Genomic DNA, 26090 nt, shown 5'->3' with positions numbered 1-26090 from the left:
CTCAACAGTCTTGTTAAGCTACTGCTACCTGCACGTCTCTTCCAAGGGGCATTTAAACAGTCTTGTTAAGCTACTGCGACCTGCATGTCTCTTCCAAGGGGCATTTAATCCGTCTTGTTAAGCTACTGCGACCGCCACCGCTCTTCCAAGGGGCATTTAAACCATCTTGTTAAGCTATTGCGACCTGCACGTCTCTTCCAAGGGGCATTTAAACCCTCTTGTTAAGCTCCTGCGACCTGCACGTCTCTTGAAAGGGGCAATTAAACCCTCTTGTTAAGCTACTGCGACCTGCACGTCTCTTCCAAGGGGCATTTAACCTGTCTTGTTAAGCTACTGCGACCTCCACCTCTATTCCAAGGGGCATTTAAAGCGTCTTGTTAAGCTTCTGCGACTTGCACTTCTCTTCCAAGGCGCATTTAAACCTTCTTTTTAAGCTCCTGCGACTTGATCGTCTCTTCCAAGGGGCATTTAAACCATCTTGTTAAGCTACTGTAACCTCCACCACTTTTCCAAGGGGCATTTAAACCGTCTTTTAAGCTACTGCGACTTGCACTTCCCTTCCAAGGGGCTTTTAAACTGTCTTGTTAAGCTACGGCGACCTGCACGTCTCTTCCAAGGGGCATTTAAACCGTCTTTTTAAGCTGCTGCGACCTGCATGTCTCTTCCAAGGGGCATTTAAACCATCGTGTTAAGCTACTGCGACCTGCACGTCTCTTCCAAGGGGGATTTAAACCGTCTTGTTAAGCTACTGTGACCTGCACGTCTCTTCCAAGGGCCATTTAAACCGTCTTGTTAAGCTACTGCGACCTGCACGTCTCTTCCGAGGGGCATTTAAACCGTCTAGTTAAGCTACTGCGACCTGCACGTCTCTTCCAAGGCGCATTTAAACCGTCTTTTTAAGCGACTGCAACTTGCACGTCTCTTCCAAGGGGCATTTAAACTGTCTTGTTAAGCTACTGCGACCTGCAAGCCTATTCTAAGGGGCATTTAAACCCTCTTGTTAAGATACTGCGACCTGCACTTCTCTTCCAAGGGGGATTTAAACCGTCTTGTTAAGCAACTGCGACCTGCTCGTCTCTTCCAAGGGGCATTTAAACCGTCTTGTTAAGCAACTGTGACCTGCATGTCTCTTCCAAGCCCAATTTAAACCGTCTTGTTAAGCTACTGCGACCTGCTCGTCTCTTCCAAGGGGCATGTAAACCTTCTTTTTAAGCTACTGCGACCTGCATGTCTCTTCCAAGGGGGATTTAAACCGTCTTGTTAAGCTACTGCGACCTGCACGTCTCTTCCAAGGGGCATTTAAACCGTCTTGTTAAGCTACTGCTACCTGCACGTCTCTTCCAAGGGGCATTTAAACCGTCTTGTTAAGCTACTGCTACCTGCACGTTTCTTCCAAGGGGCATTTAAACCGTCTTGTTAAGCTACTGCGACCTGCAAGTCTCTTCCAAGGGGCATTTAAACTGTCTTGTTAAGCTACTGCAACCTCCACCACACTTCCAAGGGGCATTTAAAGCGTCTTGTTAAGCTTCTACGACCTGCTGGTCTCTTCCAAGGGGCATTTAAACCGTCTTGTTAAGCTACTGCGACCTGCAAGTCTCTTCCAAGGCGCATTTAAACCGTCTTTTTAAGCTACTGTGACTTGAACGTCTCTTCCAAGGGGCATTTAAACTGTCTTGTTAAGCTACTGTAACCTCCACCACTATTCCAAGGGGCATCTCAACAATCTTGTTAAGCTACTGCGACCTGCAAGTCTCTTCCAAGGGTCATTTAAACCCTCTTGTTAAGCTCCTGCGACATGCACGTCTCTTGAAAGGGGCATTTATACCCTCTTGTTAAGCTACTGTTACCTGCACGTCTCTTCCAAGGGGCATTTAAACTGTCTTGTTATGCTACTGCGACCTCCACCTCTATTCCAAGGGGCATTTAAACCGTCTTATTAAGGTACTGCGACCTGCACATCTCTTCCAAGGCGCATTTAAATCGTCTTTTTAAGCTACTGTGACTTGAACTTCTCTTCCAAGGGGCATTTAAACTGTCTTGTTAAGCTACTGTAACCTCCACCACTTTTCCAAGGGGCATCTCAACAGTCTTGTTAAGCTACTGCTACCTGCACGTCTCTTCCAAGGGGCATTTAAACAGTCTTGTTAAGCTACTGCGACCTGCATGTCTCTTCCAAGGGGCATTTAATCCGTCTTGTTAAGCTACTGCGACCGCCACCGCTCTTCCAAGGGGCATTTAAACCATCTTGTTAAGCTATTGCGACCTGCACGTCTCTTCCAAGGGGCATTTAAACGCTCTTGTTAAGCTCCTGCGACCTGCACGTCTCTTGAAAGGGGCAATTAAACCCTCTTGTTAAGCTACTGCGACCTGCACGTCTCTTCCAAGGGGCATTTAACCTGTCTTGTTAAGCTACTGCGACCTCCACCTCTATTCCAAGGGGCATTTAAAGCGTCTTGTTAAGCTTCTGCGACTTGCACTTCTCTTCCAAGGCGCATTTAAACCTTCTTTTTAAGCTCCTGCGACTTGATCGTCTCTTCCAAGGGGCATTTAAACCATCTTGTTAAGCTACTGTAACCTCCACCACTTTTCCAAGGGGCATTTAAACCGTCTTTTAAGCTACTGCGACTTGCACTTCCCTTCCAAGGGGCTTTTAAACTGTCTTGTTAAGCTACGGCGACCTGCACGTCTCTTCCAAGGGGCATTTAAACCGTCTTTTTAAGCTGCTGCGACCTGCATGTCTCTTCCAAGGGGCATTTAAACCATCGTGTTAAGCTACTGCGACCTCCACCGCTCTTCCAAGGGGCATTTAAACCATCTTGTTAAGCTACTGCGACCTGCACGTCTCTTCCAAGGGGGATTTAAACCGTCTTGTTAAGCTACTGCGACCTGCACGTCTCTTCCAAGGGGCATTTAAACCGTCTTGTTAAGCTACTGCGACCTGCACGTCTCTACCAAGGCGCATTTAAACCGTCTTTTTAAGCTACTGCGACTTGCACGTCTCTTCCAAGGGGCATTTAAACTGTCTTGTTAAGCTACTGCGACCTGCAAGCCTATTCTAAGGGGCATTTAAACCCTCTTGTTAAGATCCTGCGACCTGCACTTCTCTTCCAAGGGGTATTTAAACCGTCTTGTTAAGCAACTGAGACCTGCTCGTCTCTTCCAAGGGGTATTTAAACCGTCTTGTTAAGCAACTGTGACCTGCATGTCTCTTCCAAGGCCAATTTAAACCGTCTTGATAAGCTACTGCGACATGCTCGTCTCTTCCAAGGGGCATTTAAACCTTCTTTTTAAGCTACTGCGACCTGCATGTCTCTTCCAAGGGGGATTTAAACCGTCTTGTTAAGCTACTGCGACCTGCACGTCTCTTCCAAGGGGCATTTAAACCGTCTTGTTAAGCTACTGCTACCTGCACGTCTCTTCCAAGGGGCATTTAAACCGTCTTGTTAAGCTACTGCTACCTGCACGTCCCTTCCAAGGGGCATTTAAACCGTCTTGTTAAGCTACTGCGACCTGCATGTCTCTTCCAAGGGGAATTTAAACCATCTTGTTATGCTCCTGCGACCTGCAGTTCTCTTCCATGGCGCATTTAAACCTTCTTTTTAAGATCCTGCGACTTGATCGTCTCTTCCAAGGGGCATTTAAACCATCTTGTTAAGCTACTGTAACCTCCACCACTTTTCCAAGGGGCATTAAACCATCTTGTTAAGCTACTGCGACTTGCACGTCTCTTCCAAGGGGCTTTTAAACCGTCTTGTTATGCTACTGTGACCTGCATGTCTCTTCCAAGGGGCATTTAAACTGTCTTGTTAAGCCTCGGCGACCTGCACGTCTCTTCCAAGTGGCATTTAAACCGTCTTTTTAAGCTGCTGCAGCCTGCACGTCTCTTGAAAGGGGCATTTAAACCCTCTTGTTAAGCTACTGCGACCTGCACGTCTCTTCCAAGGAGCTTTTAAACCGTCTTGTTAAGCTACTCCGACCTGCATGTCTCTTCCAAGGGGCATTTAAAGCGTCTTGTTAAGCCTCGCCGACCTGCACGTCTCTTCCAAGTGGCATTTAAACCGTCTTGTTAAGCTACTGCGACCTGCACGTCTCTTCCAAGGGGCATTTAAACCGTCTTGTTAAGCTACTGCGACCTGCACGTCTCTACCAAGGCGCATTTAAACCGTCTTTTTAAGCTACTGCGACTTGCACGTCTCTTCCAAGGGGCATTTAAACTGTCTTGTTAAGCTACTGCGACCTGCAAGCCTATTCTAAGGGGCATTTAAACCCTCTTGTTAAGATCCTGCGACCTGCACTTCTCTTCCAAGGGGTATTTAAACCGTCTTGTTAAGCAACTGAGACCTGCTCGTCTCTTCCAAGGGGTATTTAAACCGTCTTGTTAAGCAACTGTGACCTGCATGTCTCTTCCAAGGCCAATTTAAACCGTCTTGATAAGCTACTGCGACATGCTCGTCTCTTCCAAGGGGCATTTAAACCTTCTTTTTAAGCTACTGCGACCTGCATGTCTCTTCCAAGGGGGATTTAAACCGTCTTGTTAAGCTACTGCGACCTGCACGTCTCTTCCAAGGGGCATTTAAACCGTCTTGTTAAGCTACTGCTACCTGCACGTCTCTTCCAAGGGGCATTTAAACCGTCTTGTTAAGCTACTGCTACCTGCACGTCCCTTCCAAGGGGCATTTAAACCGTCTTGTTAAGCTACTGCGACCTGCATGTCTCTTCCAAGGGGAATTTAAACCATCTTGTTATGCTCCTGCGACCTGCAGTTCTCTTCCATGGCGCATTTAAACCTTCTTTTTAAGATCCTGCGACTTGATCGTCTCTTCCAAGGGGCATTTAAACCATCTTGTTAAGCTACTGTAACCTCCACCACTTTTCCAAGGGGCATTAAACCATCTTGTTAAGCTACTGCGACTTGCACGTCTCTTCCAAGGGGCTTTTAAACCGTCTTGTTATGCTACTGTGACCTGCATGTCTCTTCCAAGGGGCATTTAAACTGTCTTGTTAAGCCTCGGCGACCTGCACGTCTCTTCCAAGTGGCATTTAAACCGTCTTTTTAAGCTGCTGCAGCCTGCACGTCTCTTGAAAGGGGCATTTAAACCCTCTTGTTAAGCTACTGCGACCTGCACGTCTCTTCCAAGGAGCTTTTAAACCGTCTTGTTAAGCTACTCCGACCTGCATGTCTCTTCCAAGGGGCATTTAAAGCGTCTTGTTAAGCCTCGCCGACCTGCACGTCTCTTCCAAGTGGCATTTAAACCGTCTTTTTAAGCTGCTGCAACCTGCATGTCTCTTCCAAGGGGCATTTAAACCATCGTGTTAAGCTTCTGCGACCTCCACCGCTCTTCCAAGGGGCATTTAAACCATCTTGTTAAGCTACTGCGACCTGCACATCTCTTCCAAGGGGCATTTAATCCGTCTTCTTAAGCTACTGTAACTTGCAAGTCTCTGCCAAGGGGCATTTAAACCATCTTGTTAAGCTAATGTAACCTCCACCACTTTTCCACGGCGCATTTAAACCGTCTTGTTAAGCTACTGCGACTTGCACGTCTCTTCCAAGGGGCATTTAAACCGTCTTGTTAAGCTACTGCGACCTGCATGTCTCTTCCAAGGGGCATTTAAACCGTCTTGTTAAGCCTCTGTGACCTGCACGTCTTTTCCTAGGGGCATTTAAACAGTCTTGTTAAGCTGATTCGACCTGCATGTTTCTTCCAAGTGGCATTTAAACTGTCTTGTTAAGCTACTGCGACCTCCACCGCTCTTCCAAGGAGCATTTAAACTGTCTTGTTAAGCTACTGCGACCTGCATGTCTCTTCCAAGGGGCATTTAAAACCTCTTGTTAAGCTCCTGCGACCTGCACGTCTCTTGAAAGGGGCATTTAAACCCTCTTGTAAAGCTACTGCGACCTGCACGTCTCTTCCAAGGGTCATTTAAATTGTCTTGTTAAGCTACTGCGACCTCCACCTCTCTTCCAAGGGGCATTTAAAGCGTCTTGTTAAGCTTCTGCGACCTGCACGTCTCTTCCAAGGCGCATTTAAACAGTCTTTTTACGCTACTGTGACTTGAACGTCTCTTCCAAGGGGCATTTAAACCCTCTTATTAAGCTCCTGCGACCTGCTCGTCTCTTGAAAGGGTCATTTAAACCCTCTTGTTAAGCTACTGCGACCTGCACATCTCTTCCAAGGGGCATTTAAACTGTCTTGTTAAGCTACTGCGACCTCCACCTCTCTTCCAAGGGGCATTTAAACCGTCTTTTTAAGCTACTGTGACTTGAACGTCTCTTCCAAGGGGCATTTAAACCGTCTTGTTAAGTTACTGTAACCTCCACCTCTTTTCCAAGGGGCATCTCAACAGTCTTGTTAAGCTACTGCGACCTGCACGTCTCTTCCAAGGGGCATTTAAACAGTCTTGTTAAGCTACTGCGACCTGCATGTCTCTTCCAAGGGGCATTTAAACAGTCTTGTTAAGCTACTGCGACCTCCACCGCTCTTCCAAGTGCCATTTAAACCATCTTGTTAAGCTACTGCGACCTGCACGTCTCTTCCAAGGGGCATTTAAACCCTCTTGTTAAGCTCCTGCGACCTGCACGTCTCTTGAAAGGGGCATTTAAACCCTCTTGTTAAGCTACTGCGACCTGCACGTCTCTTCCAAGGGGCATTTAAACTGTCTTGTTAAGCTACTGCGACCTCCATCTCTCTTCCAAGGGGCATTTAAACCATCTTATTAAGCTCCTGCGACCTGCACGTCTCTTCCAAGGGGCATTTAAACTGTCTTGTTAAGCTACTGCGAACTGCACGTCTCTTCCAAGGGGCATTTAAACTGTCTTGTTAAGCCACTGCGACCTCCACCGCTCTTCCTAGGGGCATTTAAACAGTCTTGTAAAGCTACTGTGACCTGCAAGCCTATTCCAAGGGGCATTTAAACTGTCTTGTTAAGCTACTGCGACCTCCATCTCTCTTCCAAGGGGCATTTAAACCATCTTATTAAGCTCCTGCGACCTGCACGTCTCTTCCAAGGGGCATTTAAACTGTCTTGTTAAGCTACTGCGAACTGCACGTCTCTTCCAAGGGGCATTTAAACTGTCTTGTTAAGCCACTGCGACCTCCACCGCTCTTCCTAGGGGCATTTAAACAGTCTTGTAAAGCTACTGTGACCTGCAAGCCTATTCCAAGGGGCATTTAAACACTCTTGTTAAGCTACTGCGACCTGCACGTCTCTTCCAAGGGGGATTTAAACTATCTTGTTAAGCTACTATGACCTGCATCTCTCTTCCAAGGTGCATTTAAACCATCTTGTTAAGCTACTGTGACATACTCGTCTCTTCCAAGGGGCATTTAAACCGTCTTGTTAAGCTACTGTAACCTCCACCACTTTTCCAAGGGGCATTTAAACCGTCTTGTTAAGCTACTGCGACCAGCAAACCTATTCCAAGGGGCATTTAAACCCTCTTGTTAAGCTACTGCGACCTCCACCGCACTTCCAAGGGGCATTTAAACCGTCTTGTTAAGCTACTGCGACCTGCACATCTCTGTCAAGGGGCATTTAAACTGTCTTGTTAAGCTACTGCGACCTGCACGTCTCTTCCAAGGTGGATTTAAACCGTCTTTTTTAAGCTACTGCGACCTGCACGTCTCTTCCAAGGGGCATTTAAACCATCTTGTTAAGCTACTGCGACCTGCTCGTCTCTTCCAAGGGGCATTTAAACTTTCTTGTTATGCTACTGCGACCTGCACTTCTCTTCCAAGGCGCATTTAAGCCTTCTTTTTAAGCTCCTGATACTTGATCGTCTCTTCCAAGGGGCATTTGAACGATCTTGTTAAGCTACTGTAACCTCCACCACTTTTCCAAGGGGCATTTAAAACGTCTTGTTAAGCTACTGCGACTTGCACGTCTCTTCCAAGTGGCTTTTAAACCGTCCAGTTAAGCTACTGCGACCTGCATGTCTCTTCCAAGGGGCATTTAAACCATCTTTTTAAGCTGCTGCGACCTGCATGTCTCTTCCAAGGGGCATTTAAACCATCGTGTTAAGCTACTGCGACCTCCACCGCTCTTCCAAGGGGCATTTAAACCATCTTGTTAAGCTACTGCGACCTGCACATCTCTTCCAAGGGGCATTAAAACCATCTTGTTAAGATACTGTAGCTTGCACGTCTCTTCCAAGGGGCATTTAAACTGTCTTGTTAAGCTACTGTATCCTCCACCACTATTCCACGGGGAATTTAAACCGTCTTGTTAAGCTACTGCGACCTGCACGTCTCTTACAAGGTGCATTTAAACCGTCTTGCTAAGCTACTGCAACCTGCATGTCTCTTCCAAGGGGCATTTAAACCGTCTTGTTAAGCCTCTGCGACCTGCACTTCTTTTCCTAGGGGCATTTAAACAGTCTTCTTAAGCTGCTTCGACCTGCATGTTTCTTCCAAGTGGCATTTAAACTGTCTTGTTAAGCTACTGCTACCTCCAGCGCTCTTCCAAGGGGCATTTAAACTGTCTGGTTAATCTACTGCGACCTGCACGTCTCTTCCAAGGGGCATTTAAACCGTCTTGGAAAGCTACTGCGACCAGGAAGCCTATTCCAAGGGGCATTTAAACCCTCTTGTTAAGCTACTGCGACCTGCACATCTCTTCCAAGGGGGATTAAACCGTCTTGTTAAGCTACTGCGACCTGCTCGTCTCTTCCAAGGGGCATTTAAACCGTCTTATTAAGCTACTGCGACCTGCACGTCTCTTCCACGGGGCATTTAAACTGTATTGTTAAGCTACTGCGACCTGCAAGCCTATACTAAGGGGCATTTAAACCCTCTTGTTAAGATCCTGCGACCTGCATGTCTCTTCCAAGGGGGATTTAAACCGTCTTGTTAAGCTACTGCTACCTGCACGTCTCTTCCAAGGGCCATTTAAACCGTCTTGTTAAGATCCTGCGACCTGCATGTCTCTTCCAAGGGGGATTTAAACCGTCTTGTTAAGCTACTGCGACTTGATCGTCTCTTCCAAGGGGCATTTAAACCATCTTGTTAAGCTACTGTAACCTCCACCACTTTTCCAAGGGGCATTTAAACCGTCTTGTTAAGCTACTGCGACTTGCACGTCTCTTCCAACGGCTTTTAAACCGTCTTGTTAAGCTACTGCGACCTGCATGTCTCTTCCAGGGGGAATTTAAACCGTCTTGTTAAGCTACTGCGACCTGCATGTCTCTTCCAGGGGGCATTTAAACCGTCTTGTTAAGCTACTGCGACCTGCATGCCTCTTCCAAGGGGCATTTAAACCGTCTTGTTAAGCTACTGCGACCTCCACGTCTCTTCCAAGGGGCATTTATACCGTCTTGTTAAGGTGCTGTGACCTGCATGTCTCTTCCAAGGGGCATTTAAATCGTCTTGTTAAGCTACTGCGATCTCCACCGCACTTCCAAGGGGCATTTAAACCGTCTTGTTTAGCTACTGCGACCTGCTCGTCTCTTCCAAGGGGCATTTAAACCTTCTTTTTAAGCTACTGCGACCTGCATGTCTCTTCCAAGGGGGATTTAAACCGTCTTGTTTAGCCATTGCGACCTGCACGTCTGTTCCAAGGGGCATTTAAACCGTCTTATTTAGCTGCTGCGACCTGCATGTCTCTTCCAAGGGGTATTTAAGCCATCTTGTTAAGCTACTGCGACCTGCATGTCTCTTCCAAGGGGCATTTAAAGTGTCTTGTTAATCTACTGCTACCTGCACGTCTCTTCCAAGGGGAATTTAAAGTGTCTTGTTAAGCTACTGCTACCTGCACTTCTCTTCCAAGGGGCATTTAAACCTTCTTTTTAAGCTGCTGCGACCTGCACGTCTCTTCCAAGGGGCATTTAAACCATCTTGTTAAGCTACTGTAACCTCCTCCACTTTTCCAAGGGGCATTTAAACCGTCTTTAAAGCTACTGCGACTTGCACTTCTCTTCCAAGGGGCTTTTAACACGTCTTGTTAAGCTACTGCGACCTGCATGCCTCTTCCAAGGGGCATTTAAACCGTCTTGTTAAGCCTCTGCGACCTGCACGTCTCTTCCAAGGGGCATTTAAACCAACTTGTTAAGCTACTGAGACCTGCACGTCTCTTCCAAGGGGGATTTAAAATGCCTTGTTAAGCTACTGTGACCTGCACGTCTCTTCCAAGGACCATTTAAACCGTCTTGTTAAGCTACTGCGACCTGCACGTCTCTTCCAAGGCGCATTTAAACCGTCTTTTTAAGCTACTGCGACTTGCACGTCTCTTCCAAGGGGCATTTAAACTGTCTTGTTAAGCTGCTGCGACCTGCATGTCTCTTCCAAGGGGCATTTAAACTGTCTTGTTAAGCTACTGCTACCTGCACGTCTCTTCCAAGGGGAATTTAAATCGTCTTGTTAAGCTACTGCGACCTGCTCATCTCTTCCAAGGGGCATTTAAACCTTCTTTTTAAGCTACTGCGACCTGCATGTCTCTTCCAAGGGGGATTTAAACCGCCTTGTTAAGCTACTGCTACCTGCACGTCTCTTCCAAGCGGCATTTAAACCGTCTTGTTAAGCCTCTACGACATGCACGTCTCTTCCAAGGGGCATTTAAACTGTCTTTTTAAGCTGCTGCGACCTGCATGTCTCTTCCAAGGGGCATTTAAACCATCTTGTTAAGCTACTGCGACCTCCACCGCTCTTCCAAGGGGCATTTAAACCATCTTGTTAAGCTACTGCGACCTGCACATCTCTTCCAAGGGGCATTTAAACCATCTTGTTAAGCTACTGTAACTTGCACGTCTCTTCAAAGGGGCATTTAAACCGTCTTGTTAAGCTACTGCGACCTGCACGTCTCTTCCAAGGTGCATTTAAAAAGTCTTGTTAAGCTAATGCGACCTGCATGTCTCTTCCAATGGGCATTTAAACCGTCTTGTTAAGCCTCTGCGACCTGCACGTCTTTTACTAGGGGCATTTAAACTGTCTTGTTAAGCTACTGCGACCTCCACCGCTCTTCCAAGGGGCATTTAAACTGTCTTGTTAAGCTACTGCGACCTGCACGTCTCTTCCAAGGGCCATTTAAACCGTCTTGGTAAGCTACTGCGACCAGCAAGCCTATTCCAAGGGGCATTTAAACCCTCTTGTTAAGCTACTGCGACCTGCACATCTCTTCCAAGGGGGATTTAAACCGTCTTGTTAAGCTACTGCGACCTGCACGTCTCTTCCAAGGGGCATTTAAACCGTCTTGTTAAGCTACTGCGAACTGCTCGTCTCTTCCAACGGGCATTTAAACCGTTTTGTTAAGCTACTGCGACCTGCACGTCTCTTCCAAGGTGCATTTAAACCGTCTTTTTAAGCTACTGCGACCTGCACGTCTCTACCGAGGTGCATTTAAACCGTCTTGTTAATCTACTGCGACCTGCACGTCTCTTCCAAGGGGCATTTAAACCCTCTTGTTAAGCCACTGCGACCTGCACGTCTCTTCCAAGGGGCATTTAAACCGTCTTGTAAAGCTGCTGCGACCTGCATGTCTCTTCCAAGGGGCAATTTAACCATCTTGTTAAGCTACTGCGACCTCCACCGCACTCCCAAGGGGCATTTAAACCGTCTTGTTAAGCTACTGCGACCTCCACCGCTCTTCCAAGGGGCATTTAAACCATCTTATTAAGCTACTGCGACCTGCACGTCTCTTCCACGGGGCATTTAAACTGTATTGTTAAGCTACTGCGACCTGCAAGCCTATTCTAAGGGGCATTTAAATCCTCTTGTTAAGACACTGCGACCTGCATGTCTCTTCCAAGGGGTATGTAAACCGTCTTGTTAAGCTACTGCTACCTGCACGTCTCTTCCAAGGGGTCATTTAAACCGTCTTGTTAAGCTACTGCGACTTGCACGTCTCTTCCATGGGGCATTTAAACCGTCTTCTTAAGCTACTGTAACCTCCACCACTTTTCCAAGGGGCATTTAAACCGTCTTGTTAAGATACTGCGACCTCCACAGCACTTCCAAGTGGCATTTAAAACGATTTGTTAAGCTACTGCGACCTGCATGTCTCTTCCAAGGGGCATTTAAACCGTCTTGTTAAGCTACTGCGACCTCCACGTCTCTTCCAAGGGGCATTTATACCGTCTTGTTAAGGTACTGTGACCTGCATGTCTCTTCCAAGGGGCATTTAAACCGTCTTGTTAAGCTACTGCGATCTCCACCGCACTTCCAAGGGGCATTTAAACCGTCTTGTTTAGCTACTGCGACCTGCTCGTCTCTTCCAAGGGGCATTTAAACCTTCTTTTTAAGCTACTGCGTCCTGCATGTCTCTTCCAAGGGGGATTTAAACCGTCTTGTTTAGCCATTGCGACCTGCACGTCTGTTCCAAAGGGCATTTAAACCGTCTTATTTAGCTGCTGCGACCTGCATGTCTCTTCCAAGGGGTATTTAAGCCATCTTGTTAAGCTACTGCGACCTGCATGTCTCTTCCAAGGGGCATTTAAACCAACTTGTTAAGCTACTGAGACCTGCACGTCTCTTCCAAGGGGGATTTAAAATGCCTTGTTAAGCTACTGTGACCTGCACGTCTCTTCCAAGGACCATTTAAACCGTCTTGTTAAGCTACTGCGACCTGCACGTCTCTTCCAAGGCGCATTTAAACCGTCTTTTTAAGCTACTGCGACTTGCACGTCTCTTCCAAGGGGCATTTAAACTGTCTTGTTAAGCTGCTGCGACCTGCAAGCCTATTCTAAGGGGCATTTAAACTCTCTTGTTAAGATCCTGCGACCTGCATGTCTCTTCCAAGGGGCATTTAAACTGTCTTGTTAAGCTACTGCTACCTGCACGTCTCTTCCAAGGGGAATTTAAATCGTCTTGTTAAGCTACTGCGACCTGCTCATCTCTTCCAAGGGGCATTTAAACCTTCTTTTTAAGCTACTGCGACGTGCATGTCTCTTCCAAGGGGGATTTAAACCGCCTTGTTAAGCTACTGCTACCTGCACGTCTCTTCCAAGCGGCATTTAAACCGTCTTGTTAAGCTACTGCGACCTGCACGTCTCTTCCAAGGGGCATTTAAACCATCTTGTTAAGCTGCTGCGACCAGCAAGCCTATTCCAAGGGGCATTTAAACCCTCTTGTTAAGCTACTGCGACCTGCACATCTCTTCGAAGAGGGATTTAAACCGTCTTGTTAAGCTACTGCGACCTGCACGTCTCTTCGAAGGTGCATTTAAACCGTCTTGTTAATCTACTGAAACCTCCACCACTTTTCCAAGGGGCATTTAAACCGTCTTGTAAAGCTACTGCGACCTGCACGTCTCTTCCAAGGGGCATTTAGCCGTCTTGTTAAGCTACTGCGACCTGCATGTCTCTTCCAAGGGGACATTTAAACCGTCTTGTTAAGCCACTGCGACCTGCACGTCTCTTCCAAGGGGCATTTAAACCGTCTTGTTAAGCTGCTGCGACCAGCATGTCTCTTCCAAGGGGCATTTAAACCGTCTTGTTAAGCTACTGCGACCTGCACATCTCTGTCAAGGGGCATTTAAACTGTCTTGTTAAGCTACTGCGACCTCCACCGTTTCTTCCAAGGGGCTTTTAAACCGTCTTGTTAACCTACTGCGACCTGCACGTCTCTTCCAAGTGGCATTTAAACTGTCTTGTTAAGCTACTGCGACCTGCACGTCTCTTCCAAGGGGCATTTAAACCGTCTTGTTAAGCTACTGCGACCTGCACATCTCTGTCAAGGGGCATTTAAACTGTCTTGTTAAGCTACTGCGACCTCCACCGTTTCTTCCAAGGGGCTTTTAAACCGTCTTGTTAACCTACTGCGACCTGCAATTCTCTTCCAAGTGGCATTTAAACTGTCTTGTTAAGCTACTGCGACCTGCACGTCTCTTCCAAGGGGCATTTAAACTGTCTTGTTAAGCTACTGCGACCTGTACGTCTCTTCCAAGGGGCATTTAAGCCGTCTTATTAAGCTACTGCGACCTGCACGTCTCTTCCACGGGGCATTTAAACTGTATTGTTAAGCTACTGCGACCTGCAAGCCTATTCTAAGGGGCATTTAAACCCTCTTTTTAAGCTCCTGCGACTTGATCGTCTCTTCCAAGGGGCATTTAAACCATCTTTTTAAGCTACTGTAACCTCCACCACTTTTCCAAGGGGCATTTAAACCGTCTTGTTAAGCTACTGCGACTTGCACGTCTCTTCAAGGGGCTTTTAAACCGTCTTGTTAAGCTACTGCGACCTGCATGTCTCTTCCAAGGGGCATTTAAACCGTCTTGTTAAGCCTCTGCAACCTGCATGTCTTTTCCAAGGGGCATTTAAACCATCGTGATTAGCTACTGCGACCTCCACCGCTCTTCCAAGGGGCATTTAAACCATCTTGTTAAGCTACTGCGACCTGCACATCTCTTCCAAGGGGCATTTAAACCGTCTTGTTAAGCTACTGTAACTTGCACTTCTCTTCCAAGTGGCATTTAAACCGTCTTGTTAAGCTACTGTAACCTCCACCACTTTTCCACGGGGCATTTAAACCGTCTTGATAAGCTACTGCGACCTGCAAGCCTATTCTAAGGGGCATTTAAACCCTCTTGTTAAGATCCTGTGACCTGAATGTCTCTTCCAAGGGGGATTTAAACCGTCTTGTTAAACTACTGCTACCTTCACGTCTCTTCCAAGGGGCATTTAAACCGTCTTGTTAAGCTACTGCGACCTGCTCGTCTCTTCCAAGGGTCATTTAAACCGTCTTGCTATGCTACTGCGACCTGCACTTCTCTTCCAAGGCGCATTTAAACCTTCTTTTTAAGCTCCTGATACTTGATCGTCTCTTCCAAGGGGCATTTAAACCATCTTGTTAAGCTACTGTAACCTCCACCACTTTTCCAAGGGGCATTTAAAACGTCTTGTTAAGCTACTGCGACTTGCATGTCTCTTCCAAGGGGCATTTAAACCGTCTTGTTAAGCTACTGCGACCTGCACGTCTCTTCCAAGGGGCATTTAAACCATCGTGTTAAGCTACTGTAACCTCCACCACTTTTCCAAGGGGCATTTAAACCGTCTTTTAAGCTACTGCGACTTGCACTTCTCTTCCAAGGGGCTTTTAAACCGTCTTGTTAAGCTACTGCGACCTGCATGCCTTTTCCAAGGGGCATTTAAATCGTTTTGTTAAGCCTCTGCGACCTGCACGTCTCTTCCAAGGGGTATTTAAACCGTCTTTTTAAGCTGCTGCGACCTGCATGTCTCTTCCAAGGGGCATTTAAATCATCGTGTTAAGCTACTGCGACCTTCACCGCTCTTCCAACGGGTATTTAAACCATCTTGTTAAGCTACTGCGACCTGCACATCTCTTCCAAGGGGGATTTAAACCGTCTTGTTAAGCTACTGTGATCTGCACGTCTCTTCCAAGGGCCATTTAAACCGTCTTGTTAAGCTACTGTGACCTGCTCGTCTATTCCAAGGGGCATTTAAACCGTCTTGTTAAGCTACTGCGACCTGCACGTCTCTTCCAAGGCGCATTTAAACCGTCTTTTTAAGCTACTGCGACTTGCACGTCTCTTCCAAGCGGCATTTAAACTGTCTTGTTAAGCTACTGCGACCTGCATGTCTCTTCCAAGGGGCATTTAAACCGTCTTGTTAAGCTACTGCGACCTCTACGTCTGTTCCAAGGGGCATTTAAACCGTCTTGTTAAGCAACAGTGACCTGCATGTCTCTTCCAAGGCCAATTTAAACCGTCTTGTTAAGCTACTGCGACCTGCTCGTCTTTTCCAAGGGGCATTTAAACCTTCTTTTTAAGCTACTGCGACCTGCATGTCTCTTCCAAGGGGGATTTAAACCGTCTTGTTAAGCTACTGCTACCTGCACGTCTCTTCCAAGGGGCATTTAAAACGTCTTGTTAAGCTACTGCTACCTGCAGGTCTCTTCCAAGGGGCATTTAAACCGTCTTGTTAAGCTACTGCTACCTGCACGTCTCTTCCAAGGGGCATTTAAACCGTCTTGTTAAGCTACTGCGACCTGCATGTCTCTTCCAAGGGGAATTTAAACCGTCTTGTTATGCTACTGCGACCTGCAGTTCTCTTCCATGGCGCATTTAAACCTTCTTTTTAAGCTCCTGCGACTTGATCGTCTCTTCCAAGGGGCATTTAAACCATCTTGTTAAGCTACTGTAACCTCCACCACTTTTCCAAGGGGCCTTTAAACCGTCTTGTTAAGCTACTCCGACTTGCACGTCTCTTCCAAGGGGCATTTAAACTGTCTTGTTAAGCTACTGCGACCTGTACGTCTCTTCCAAGGGGCATTTAAGCCGTCTTATTAAGCTACTGCGACCTGCACGTCTCTTCCACGGGGCATTTAAACTGTATTGTTAAGCTACTGCGACCTGCAAGCCTATTCTAAGGGGCATTTAAACCCTCTTTTTAAGCTCCTGCGACTTGATCGTCTCTTCCAAGGGGCATTTAAACCATCTTTTTAAGCTACTGTAACCTCCACCACTTTTCCAAGGGGCATTTAAACCGTCTTGTTAAGCTACTGCGACTTGCACGTCTCTTCCAAGGGGCTTTTAAACCGTCTTGTTAAGCTACTGCGACCTGCATGTCTCTTCCAAGGGGCATTTAAACCGTCTTGTTAAGCTTCTGCAACCTGCATGTCTTTTCCAAGGGGCATTTAAACCATCGTGATTAGCTACTGAGACCTCCACCGCTTTTCCAAGGGGCATTTAAACCATCTTGTTAAGCTACTGCGACCTGCACATCTCTTCCAAGGGGCATTTAAACCGTCTTGTTAAGCTACTGTAACTTGCACTTCTCTTCCAAGTGGCATTTAAACTGTCTTGTTAAGCTACTGTAACCTCCACCACTTTTCAACGGGGCATTTAAACCGTCTTGATAAGCTACTGCGCCCTGCAAGCCTATTCTAAGGGGCATTTAAACCCACTTGTTAAGATCCTGTGACCTGAATGTCTCTTCCAAGGGGGATTTAAACCGTCTTGTTAAACTACTGCTACCTTCACGTCTCTTCCAAGGGGCATTTAAACCGTCTTGTTAAGCTACTGCGACCTGCTCGTCTCTTCCAAGGGTCATTTAAACCGTCTTGTTATGCTACTGCGACCTGCACTTCTCTTCCAAGGCGCATTTAAACCTTCTTTTTAAGCTCCTGATACTTGATCGTCTCTTCCAAGGGGCATTTAAACCATCTTGTTAAGCTACTGTAACCTCCACCACTTTTCCAAGGGGCATTTAAAACGTCTTGTTAAGCTACTGCGACTTGCATGTCTCTTCCAAGGGGCATTTAAACCGTCTTGTTAAGCTACTGCGACCTGCACGTCTCTTCCAAGGGGCATTTAAACCATCGTGTTAAGCTACTGTAACCTCCACCACTTTTCCAAGGGGCATTTAAACCGTCTTTTAAGCTACTGCGACTTGCACTTCTCTTCCAAGGGGCTTTTAAACCGTCTTGTTAAGCTACTGCGACCTGCATGCCTTTTCCAAGGGGCATTTAAATCGTTTTGTTAAGCTACTGCAACCTGCACGTCTCTTCCAAGGGGTATTTAAACCGTCTTTTTAAGCTGCTGCGACCTGCATGTCTCTTCCAAGGGGCATTTAAATCATCGTGTTAAGCTACTGCGACCTTCACCGCTCTTCCAACGGGTATTTAAACCATCTTGTTAAGCTACTGCGACCTGCACATCTCTTCCAAGGGGGATTTAAACCGTCTTGTTAAGCTACTGTGATCTGCACGTCTCTTCCAAGGGCCATTTAAACCGTCTTGTTAAGCTACTGTGACCAGCTCGTCTATTCCAAGGGGCATTTAAACCGTCTTGTTAAGCTACTGCGACCTGCACGTCTCTTCCAAGGCGCATTTAAACCGTCTTTTTAAGCTACTGCGACTTGCACGTCTCTTTCAAGCGGCATTTAAACTGTCTTGTTAAGCTACTGCGACCTGCATGTCTCTTCCAAGGGGCATTTAAACCGTCTTGTTAAGCTACTGCGACCTCCACGTCTGTTCCAAGGGGCATTTAAACTGTCTTGTTAAGCAACAGTGACCTGCATGTCTCTTCCAAGGCCAATTTAAACCGTCTTGTTAAGCTACTGCGACCTGCTCGTCTTTTCCAAGGGGCATTTAAACCTTCTTTTTAAGCTACTGCGACCTGCATGTCTCTTCCAAGGGGGATTTAAACCGTCTTGTTAAGCTACTGCTACCTGCACGTCTCTTCCAAGGGGCATTTAAAACGTCTTGTTAAGCTACTGCTACCTGCAGGTCTCTTCCAAGGGGCATTTAAACCGTCTTGTTAAGCTACTGCTACCTGCACGTCTCTTCCAAGGGGCATTTAAACCGTCTTGTTAAGCTACTGCGACCTGCATGTCTCTTCCAAGGGGAATTTAAACCGTCTTGTTATGCTACTGCGACCTGCAGTTCTCTTCCATGGCGCATTTAAACCTTCTTTTTAAGCTCCTGCGACTTGATCGTCTCTTCCAAGGGGCATTTAAACCACCTTGTTAAGCTGCTGTAACCTCCACCACTTTTCCAAGGGGCCTTTAAACCGTCTTGTTAAGCTACTCCGACTTGGACGTCTCTTCCAAGGGGCATTTAATCCGTCTTGTTAATCTACTGTAATTTGCAAGTCTCTGCCAAGGGGCATTTAAACCATCTTGTTAAGCTACTGTAACCTCCACCACTTTTCCACGGGGCATTTAAACCGTCTTTTTAAGCTGCTGCAACCTGCATGTCTCTTCCAAGGGGCATTTAATCCGTCTTGTTAAGCTACTGTAATTTGCAAGTCTCTGCCAAGGGGCATTTAAACCGTCTTGTTAAGCTACTGCGACCTGCACGTCTCTTTCAAGTGGCATTTAAACCGTCTTTTTAAGCTGCTGCAACCTGCATGTCTCTTCCAAGGGGCATTTAAACCATCGTGTTAAGCTTCTGCGACCTCCACCGCTCTTCCAAGGGGCATTTAAACCAACTTGTTAAGCTACTGCGACCTGCACATCTCTTCCAAGGGGCATTTAATCCATCTTGTTAAGCTACTGTAACTTGCAAGTCTCTGCCAAGGGGCATTTAAACCATCTTGTTAAGCTACTGTAACCTCCACCACTTTTCCACGGGGCATTTAATACGTCTTGTTAAGCTACTGCGACCTGCACGTCTCTTCCAAGGGGCTTTTAAACCGTCTTGTTAAGCTACTGCGACCTGCATGTCTCTTCCAAGGGGCATTTAAACCGTCTTGTTAAGCCTCTGCGACCTGCACGTCTTTTCCTAGGGGCATTTAAACAGTCTTGTTAAGCTGCTTCGACCTGCATGTTTCTTCCAAGTGGCATTTAAACTATCTTGTTAAGCTACTGCGACCTCCACCGCTCTTCCCAGGAGCATTCATACTGTCTTGTTAAGCTACTGCGACCTGCACGTCTCTTCCAAGGGGCATTTAAAACCTCTTGTTAAGCTCCTGCGACCTGCACTTCTCTTGAAAGGGGCATTTAAACCATCTTGTTAAGCTACTGCGACCTGCACGTCTCTTCCAAGGGGCATTTAAATTGTCTTGTTAAGCTATTGCGACCTCCACCTCTCTTCCAAGGGGCATTTAAAGCGTCTTGTTAAGCTTCTGCGACCTGCACGTCTCTTCAAAGGCGCATTTAAACAGTCTTTTTACGCTACTGTGACTTGAACGTCTCTTCCAAGGGGCATTTAAACCCTCTTATTAAGCTCCTGCGACCTGCACGTCTCTTCCAAGGGGCATTTAAACAGTCTCGTTAAGCTACTGCGACCTGCATGTCTCTTCCAAGGGGCATTTAAACAGTCTTGTAAAGCTACTGCGACCTCCACCGCTCTTCCAAGGGGCATTTAAACCATCTTGTTAAGCTACTGCGACCTGCACGTCTCTTCCAAGGGGCATTTAAACCGTCTTATTAAGCTACTGCGACCTGCACGTCTCTTCCAAGGGGCATTTAAACCGCCTTATTAAGCTACTGCAACCTGCACGTCTCTTCCACGGGGCATTTAAACTGTATTGTTAAGCTACTGCGACCTGCAAGCCTAGTCTAAGGGGCATTTAAACCCTCTTTTTAAGCTCCTGCGATTTGATCGTCTCTTTCAAGGGGCATTTAAACTGTCTTGTTAAGCTACTGTAACCTCCACCACTTTTCCAAGGGGCATTTAAACCGTCTTTTTAAGCTACTGCGACTTGCACGTCTCTTCCAAGGGGCTTTTAAACCGTCTTGTTAAGCTACTGCGACCTGCATGTCTCTTCCAAGGGGCATTTAAACCATCTTGTTAAGCCTCTGCGACCTGCACGTCTCTTCCAAAGGTCATTTAAACCGTCTTTTTAAGCTGCTGCGACTTGCATGTCTCTTCCAAGGGGCAATTAAACCATCGTGATAAGCTACTGCGACCTCCACCGCTCTTCCACGGGGCATTTAAACCATCTTGTTAAGCTACTGCGACCTGCACATCTCTTCCAAGGGGCATTTAAACCGTCTTGTTAAGCTACTGCGACCTGCACGTCTCTTCCAAGGGGCATTTAAATTGTCTTGTTAAGCTATTGCGACCTCCACCTCTCTTCCAAGGGGCATTTAAAGCGTCTTGTTAAGCTTCTGCGACCTGAACGTCTCTTCCAAGGCGCATTTAAACAGTCTTTTTACGCTACTGTGACTTGAACGTCTCTTCCAAGGGGCATTTAAACCCTCTTATTAAGCTCCTGCGACCTGCACGTCTCTTCCAAGGGGCATTTAAACAGTCTCGTTAAGCTACTGCGACCTGCATGTCTCTTTCAAGGGGCATTTAAACCGTCTTGATAAGCTACTGCGACCTACACGTCTCTTCCAAGGGGCATTTAAACTGTCTTGTTAAGCTACTGCGACCTGCAAGCCTATTCTAATGGGCATTTAAACCCTCTTGTTAAGATCCTGTGACCTGCATGTCTCTTCCAAGGGGGATTTAAACCGTCTTGTTAAGCTACTGCTACCTGCACGTCTCTTCCAAGGGGCATTTAAACCGTCTTGCTAAGCTACTGCGAACTGCTCGTCTCTTCCAAGGGGCATTTAAACCGTCTTGTTATGCTACTGCTACCTGCACGTCTCTTCCAAGGGGCATTTAAACCATCGTGTTAAGCTACTGTAACCTCCACCACTTTTCCAAGGGGCATTTAAACCGTCTTGTTAAGCTACTGCGACCTGCATGTCTCTTCCAAGGGGCATTTAAACAGTCTTGTTAAGCTACTGCGACCTGCATGCCTCTTCCAAGGGGCATTTAAATCGTTTTGTTAAGCCTCTACGACCTGCACTTCTCTTCCAAGGGGCATTTAAACCATCGTTTTAAGCTACTGCGACCTCCACCGCTCTTCCAAGGGGCATTTATACCATCTTGTTAAGCTACTGCGACCTGCACGTCTCTTCCAAGGGGGATTTAAACCGTCTTGTTAAGCTACTGTGATCTGCACGTCTCTTCCAAGGGCCATTTAAACCGTCTTGTTAAGCTACTGCGACCTGCTCGTCTCTTCCAAGGGGCATTTAAACCGTCTTGTGAAGCTACTGCGACCTGCACGTCTCTTCCAAGGCGCATTTAAACAGTCTTTTTAAGCTATTGCGACTTGCACGTCTCTTCCAAGGGGCATTTAAACTGTCTTGTTAAGCTACTGCGACCTGCAAGCCTATTCTAAGGGGCATTTAAACCCTCTTGTAAAGATCCTGCGACCTGCACTTCTCTTCCAAGGGGGATTTAAACCGTCTTGTTAAGCAACTGTGACCTGCATGTCTCTTCCAAGGCCAATTTAAACCGTCTTGTTAAGCTACTGCGACCTGCTCGTGTCTTCCAAGGGGCATTTAAACCTTCTTTTTAAGCTACTGCGACCTGCATGTCTCTTCCAAGGGGGATTTAAACCGTCTTGTTAAGCTACTGCTACCTGCACGTCTCTTCCAAGGGGCATTTAAACCGTCTTGTTAAGCTACTGTAACTTGCACTTCTCTTCCAAGTGGCATTTAAACCGTCTTGTTACGCTACTGCGACCTGCACTTCTCTTCCAAGGTGCATTTAAACCATCTTTTTAAGCTCCTGATACTTGATCGTCTCTTCCAAGGGGCATTTAATCCATCTTTTTAAGCTACTGCGACCTGCATGTCTCTTCCAAGGGGCATTTAAACCGTCTTGTTAAGCTACTGCGACCTGCACGTCTCTTCCAAGGGGCATTTAAACCATCGTGTTAAGCTACTGTAACCTCCACCACTTTTCCAAGGGGCATTTAAACCGTCTTTTAAGCTACTGCGACTTGCACTTCTCTTCCAAGGGGCTTTTAAACCGTCTTGTTAAGCTACTGCAACCTGTATGCCTCTTCCAAGGGGCATTTAAATTGTTTTGTTAAGCCTCTACGACCTGCACGTCTCTTCCAAGGGGCATTTAAACCGTCTTTTTAAGCTGCTGCGACCTGAATGTCTCTTCCAAGGGGCATTTAAACCATCTTGTTAAGCTACTGCGACCTCCACCGCTCTTCCAAGGGGCATTTAAACCATCTTGTTAAGCTACTGCCACCTGCACGTCTCTTCCAAGGGGGATTTAAACCGTCTTGTTAAGCTACTGTGATCTGCACGTCTCTTCCAAGGGCCATTTAAACCGTCTTGTTAAGCTACTGCGACCTGCTCGTCTCTTCCAAGGTGCATTTAAACCGTCTTGTTAAGCTACTGCGACCTGCACGTCTCTTCCAAGGGGGATTTAAACCGTCTTGTTAAGCTACTGTGATCTGCACGTCTCTTCCAAGGGCCATTTAAACCGTCTTGTTAAGCTACTGCGACCTGCTCGTCTCTTCCAAGGGGCATTTAAACCGTCTTGTGAAGCTACTGCGACCTGCACGTCTCTTCCAAGGCGCATTTAAACCGTCTTTTTAAGCTATTGCGACTTGCACGTCTCTTCCAAGGGGCATTTAAACTGTCTTGTTAAGCTACTGCGACCTGCAAGCCTATTCTAAGGGGCATTTAAACCCTCTTGTAAAGATCCTGCGACCTGCACTTCTCTTCCAAGGGGGATTTAAACCGTCTTGTTAAGCAACTGTGACCTGCATGTCTCTTCCAAGGCCAATTTAAACCGTCTTGTTAAGCTACTGCGACCTGCTCGTCTCTTTCAAGGGGCATTTAAACCTTCTTTTTAAGCTACTGCGACCTGCACATCTCTTCCAAGGGGCATTTAAACCGTCTTGTTAAGCTACTGTAACTTGCACTTCTCTTCCAAGTGGCATTTAAACCGTCTTGTTACGCTACTGCGACCTGCACTTCTCTTCCAAGGTGCATTTAAACCTTCTTTTTAAGCTCCTGATACTTGATCGTCTCTTCCAAGGGGCATTTAATCCATCTTTTTAAGCTACTGCGACCTGCATGTCTCTTCCAAGGGGCATTTAAACCGTCTTGTTAAGCTACTGGGACATGCACGTCTCTTCCAAGGGGCATTTAAACCATCGTGTTAAGCTACTGTAACCTCCACCATTTTTCCAAGGGGCATTTAAACCGTCTTTTAAGCTACTGCGACTTGCACTTCTCTTCCAAGGGGCTTTTAAACCGTCTTGTTAAGCTACTGCGACCTGTATGCCTCTTCCAAGGGGCATTTAAATCGTTTTGTTAAGCCTCTACGACCTGCACGTCTCTTCCAAGGGGCATTTAAACCATCTTGTTAAGCTACTGCGACCTCCACCGCTCTTCCAAGGGGCATTTAAAACATCTTGTTAAGCTACTGCGACCTGCACGTCTCTTCCAAGGGGGATTTAAACCGTCTTGTTAAGCTACTGTGATCTGCACGTCTCTTCCAAGGGCCATTTAAACCGTCTTGTTAAGCTACTGCGACCTGCTCGTCTCTTCCAAGGTGCATTTAAACCGTCTTGTTAAGCTACTGCGACCTGCACGTCTCTTCCAAGGCGCATTTAAACCGTCTTTTTAAGCTACTGCGACTTGCACGTCTCTTCCAAGGGGCATTTAAACTGTCTTGTTAAGCTACTGCGACCTGCAAGCCTATTCTAAGGGGCATTTAAACCCTTTCTTTAAGATCCTGCGACCTGCACTTCTCTTCCAAGAGGGATTTAAACCGTCTTGATAAGCAACGGCGACCTGCTCGTCTCTTCCAAGGGGCATTTAAACCATCTTGTTAAGCAACTGTGACCTACATGTCTCTTCCAAGGCCAATTTAAACCGTCTTGTTAAGCTACTGCGACCTGCTCGTCTCTTCCAAGGGGCATTTAAACCTTCTTTTTAAGCTACTGCGACCTGCATGTCTCTTCCAAGGGGGATTTAAACCGTCTTGTTAAGCTACTGCTACCTGCACGTCTCTTCCAAGGGGCATTTAAACCGTCTTGTTAAGCTACTGCTACCTGCAGGTCTCTTCCAAGGGGCATTTAAACCGTCTTGTTAAGTTACTGCTACCTGCACGTCTCTTCCAAGGGCCATTTAAACCATCTTGTTAAGCTACTGCGACCTGCATGTCTCTTCCAAGGGGAATTTAAACCGTCTTGTTATGCTACTGCGACCTGCAGTTCTCTTCCATGGCGCATTTAAACCTTCTTTTTAAGCTCCTGCGACTTGATCGTCTCTTCCAAGGGGCATTTAAACCATCTTGTTAAGCTACTGTAACCTCCACCACTTTTCCAAGGGGCATTTAAACCGTCTTGTTAAGCTACTGCGACTTGCACGTCTCTTCCAAGGGGCCTTTAATCCGTATTGTTAAGCTACTGTAATTTGCAAGTCTCTGCCAAGGGGCATTTAAACCATCTTGTTAAGCTACTGTAACCTCCACCATTTTTCCACGGGGCATTTAAACCGTCTTGTTAAGCTACTGCGACCTGCACGTCTCTTCCAAGTGGCATTTAAACCATCTTTTTAAGCTGCTGCAACCTGCATGTCTCTTCCAAGGGGCATTTAAACCATCGTGTTAAGCTTCTGCGACCTCCACCGCTCTTCCAAGGGGCATTTAAACCATCTTGTTAAGCTACTGCGACCTGCACATCTCTTCCAAGGGGCATTTAATCCGTCTTGTTAAGCTACTGTAACTTGCAAGTCTCTGCCAAGGGGCATTTAAACCATCTTGTTAAGCTACTGTAACCTCCACCACTTTTCCACGGGGCATTTCATCCGTCTTGTTAAGCTACTGCGACCTGCACGTCTCTTCCAAGGGGCATTTAAACGTCTTGCTAAGCTACTGCGACCTGCATGTCTCTTCCAAGGGGTATTTAAACCGTCTTGTTAAGCCTCTGCGTCCTGCACGTCTTTTCCTAGGGGCATTTAAACAGTCTTGTTAAGCTGCTTCGACCTGCATGTTTCTTCCAAGTGGCATTTAAACTGTCTTGTTAAGCTACTGCGACCTCCACCGATCTTCCAAGGAGCCTTTAAACTGTCTTGTTAAGCTACTGCGACCTGCACGTCTCTTCCAAGGGGCATTTAAAACCTCTTGTTAAGCTACTGCGACCTGCACGTCTCTTCCAAGGGGCATTTAAATTGTCTTGTTAAGCTACTGCGACCTCCACCTCTCTGCCAAGGGGCATTTAAAGCGTCTTGTTAAGCTTCTGCGACCTGCACGTCTCTTCCAAGGCGCATTTAAACAGTCTTTTTACGCTACTGTGACTTGAACGTCTCTTCCAAGGGACATTTAAACCCTCTTTTTAAGCTCCTGCGACCTGCTCGTCTCTTGAAATTGGCATTTAAACCCTCTTGTTAAGCTACTGCGACCTGCATGTCTCTTCCAAGGTGCATTTAAACAGTCTTGTTAAGCTACTGCGACCTGCATGTCTCTTCCAAGGGGCATTTAAACAGTCTTGTTAAGCTACTGCGACCTCCACCGCTCTTCCAAGGGGCATTTAAACCATCTTGTTAAGCTACTGCGACCTGCACGTCTCTTTCAAGGGGCATTTAAACCCTCTTATTAAGCTCCTGCGACCTGCTCGTCTCTTGAAATTGGCATTTAAACCCTCTTGTTAAGCTACTGCGACCTGCATGTCTCTTCCAAGGTGCATTTAAACAGTCTTGTTAAGCTACTGCGACCTGCATGTCTCTTCCAAGGGGCATTTAAACAGTCTTGTTAAGCTACTGCGACCTCCACCGCTCTTCCAAGGGGCATTTAAACCATCTTGTTAAGCTACTGCGACCTGCACGTCTCTTCCAAGGGGCATTTAAACCCTCTTATTAAGCTCCTGCGACCTGCTCGTCTCTTGAAATT

The sequence above is a fragment of the Phyllobates terribilis genome, unplaced genomic scaffold (genome assembly GCF_046119375.1).
Source record: "Phyllobates terribilis strain yellow unplaced genomic scaffold, ASM4611937v1 Scaffold_147__1_contigs__length_4592116, whole genome shotgun sequence".
Classification (NCBI taxonomy): domain Eukaryota; kingdom Metazoa; phylum Chordata; class Amphibia; order Anura; family Dendrobatidae; genus Phyllobates; species Phyllobates terribilis.
This window is presented reverse-complemented; position numbering follows the sequence as displayed.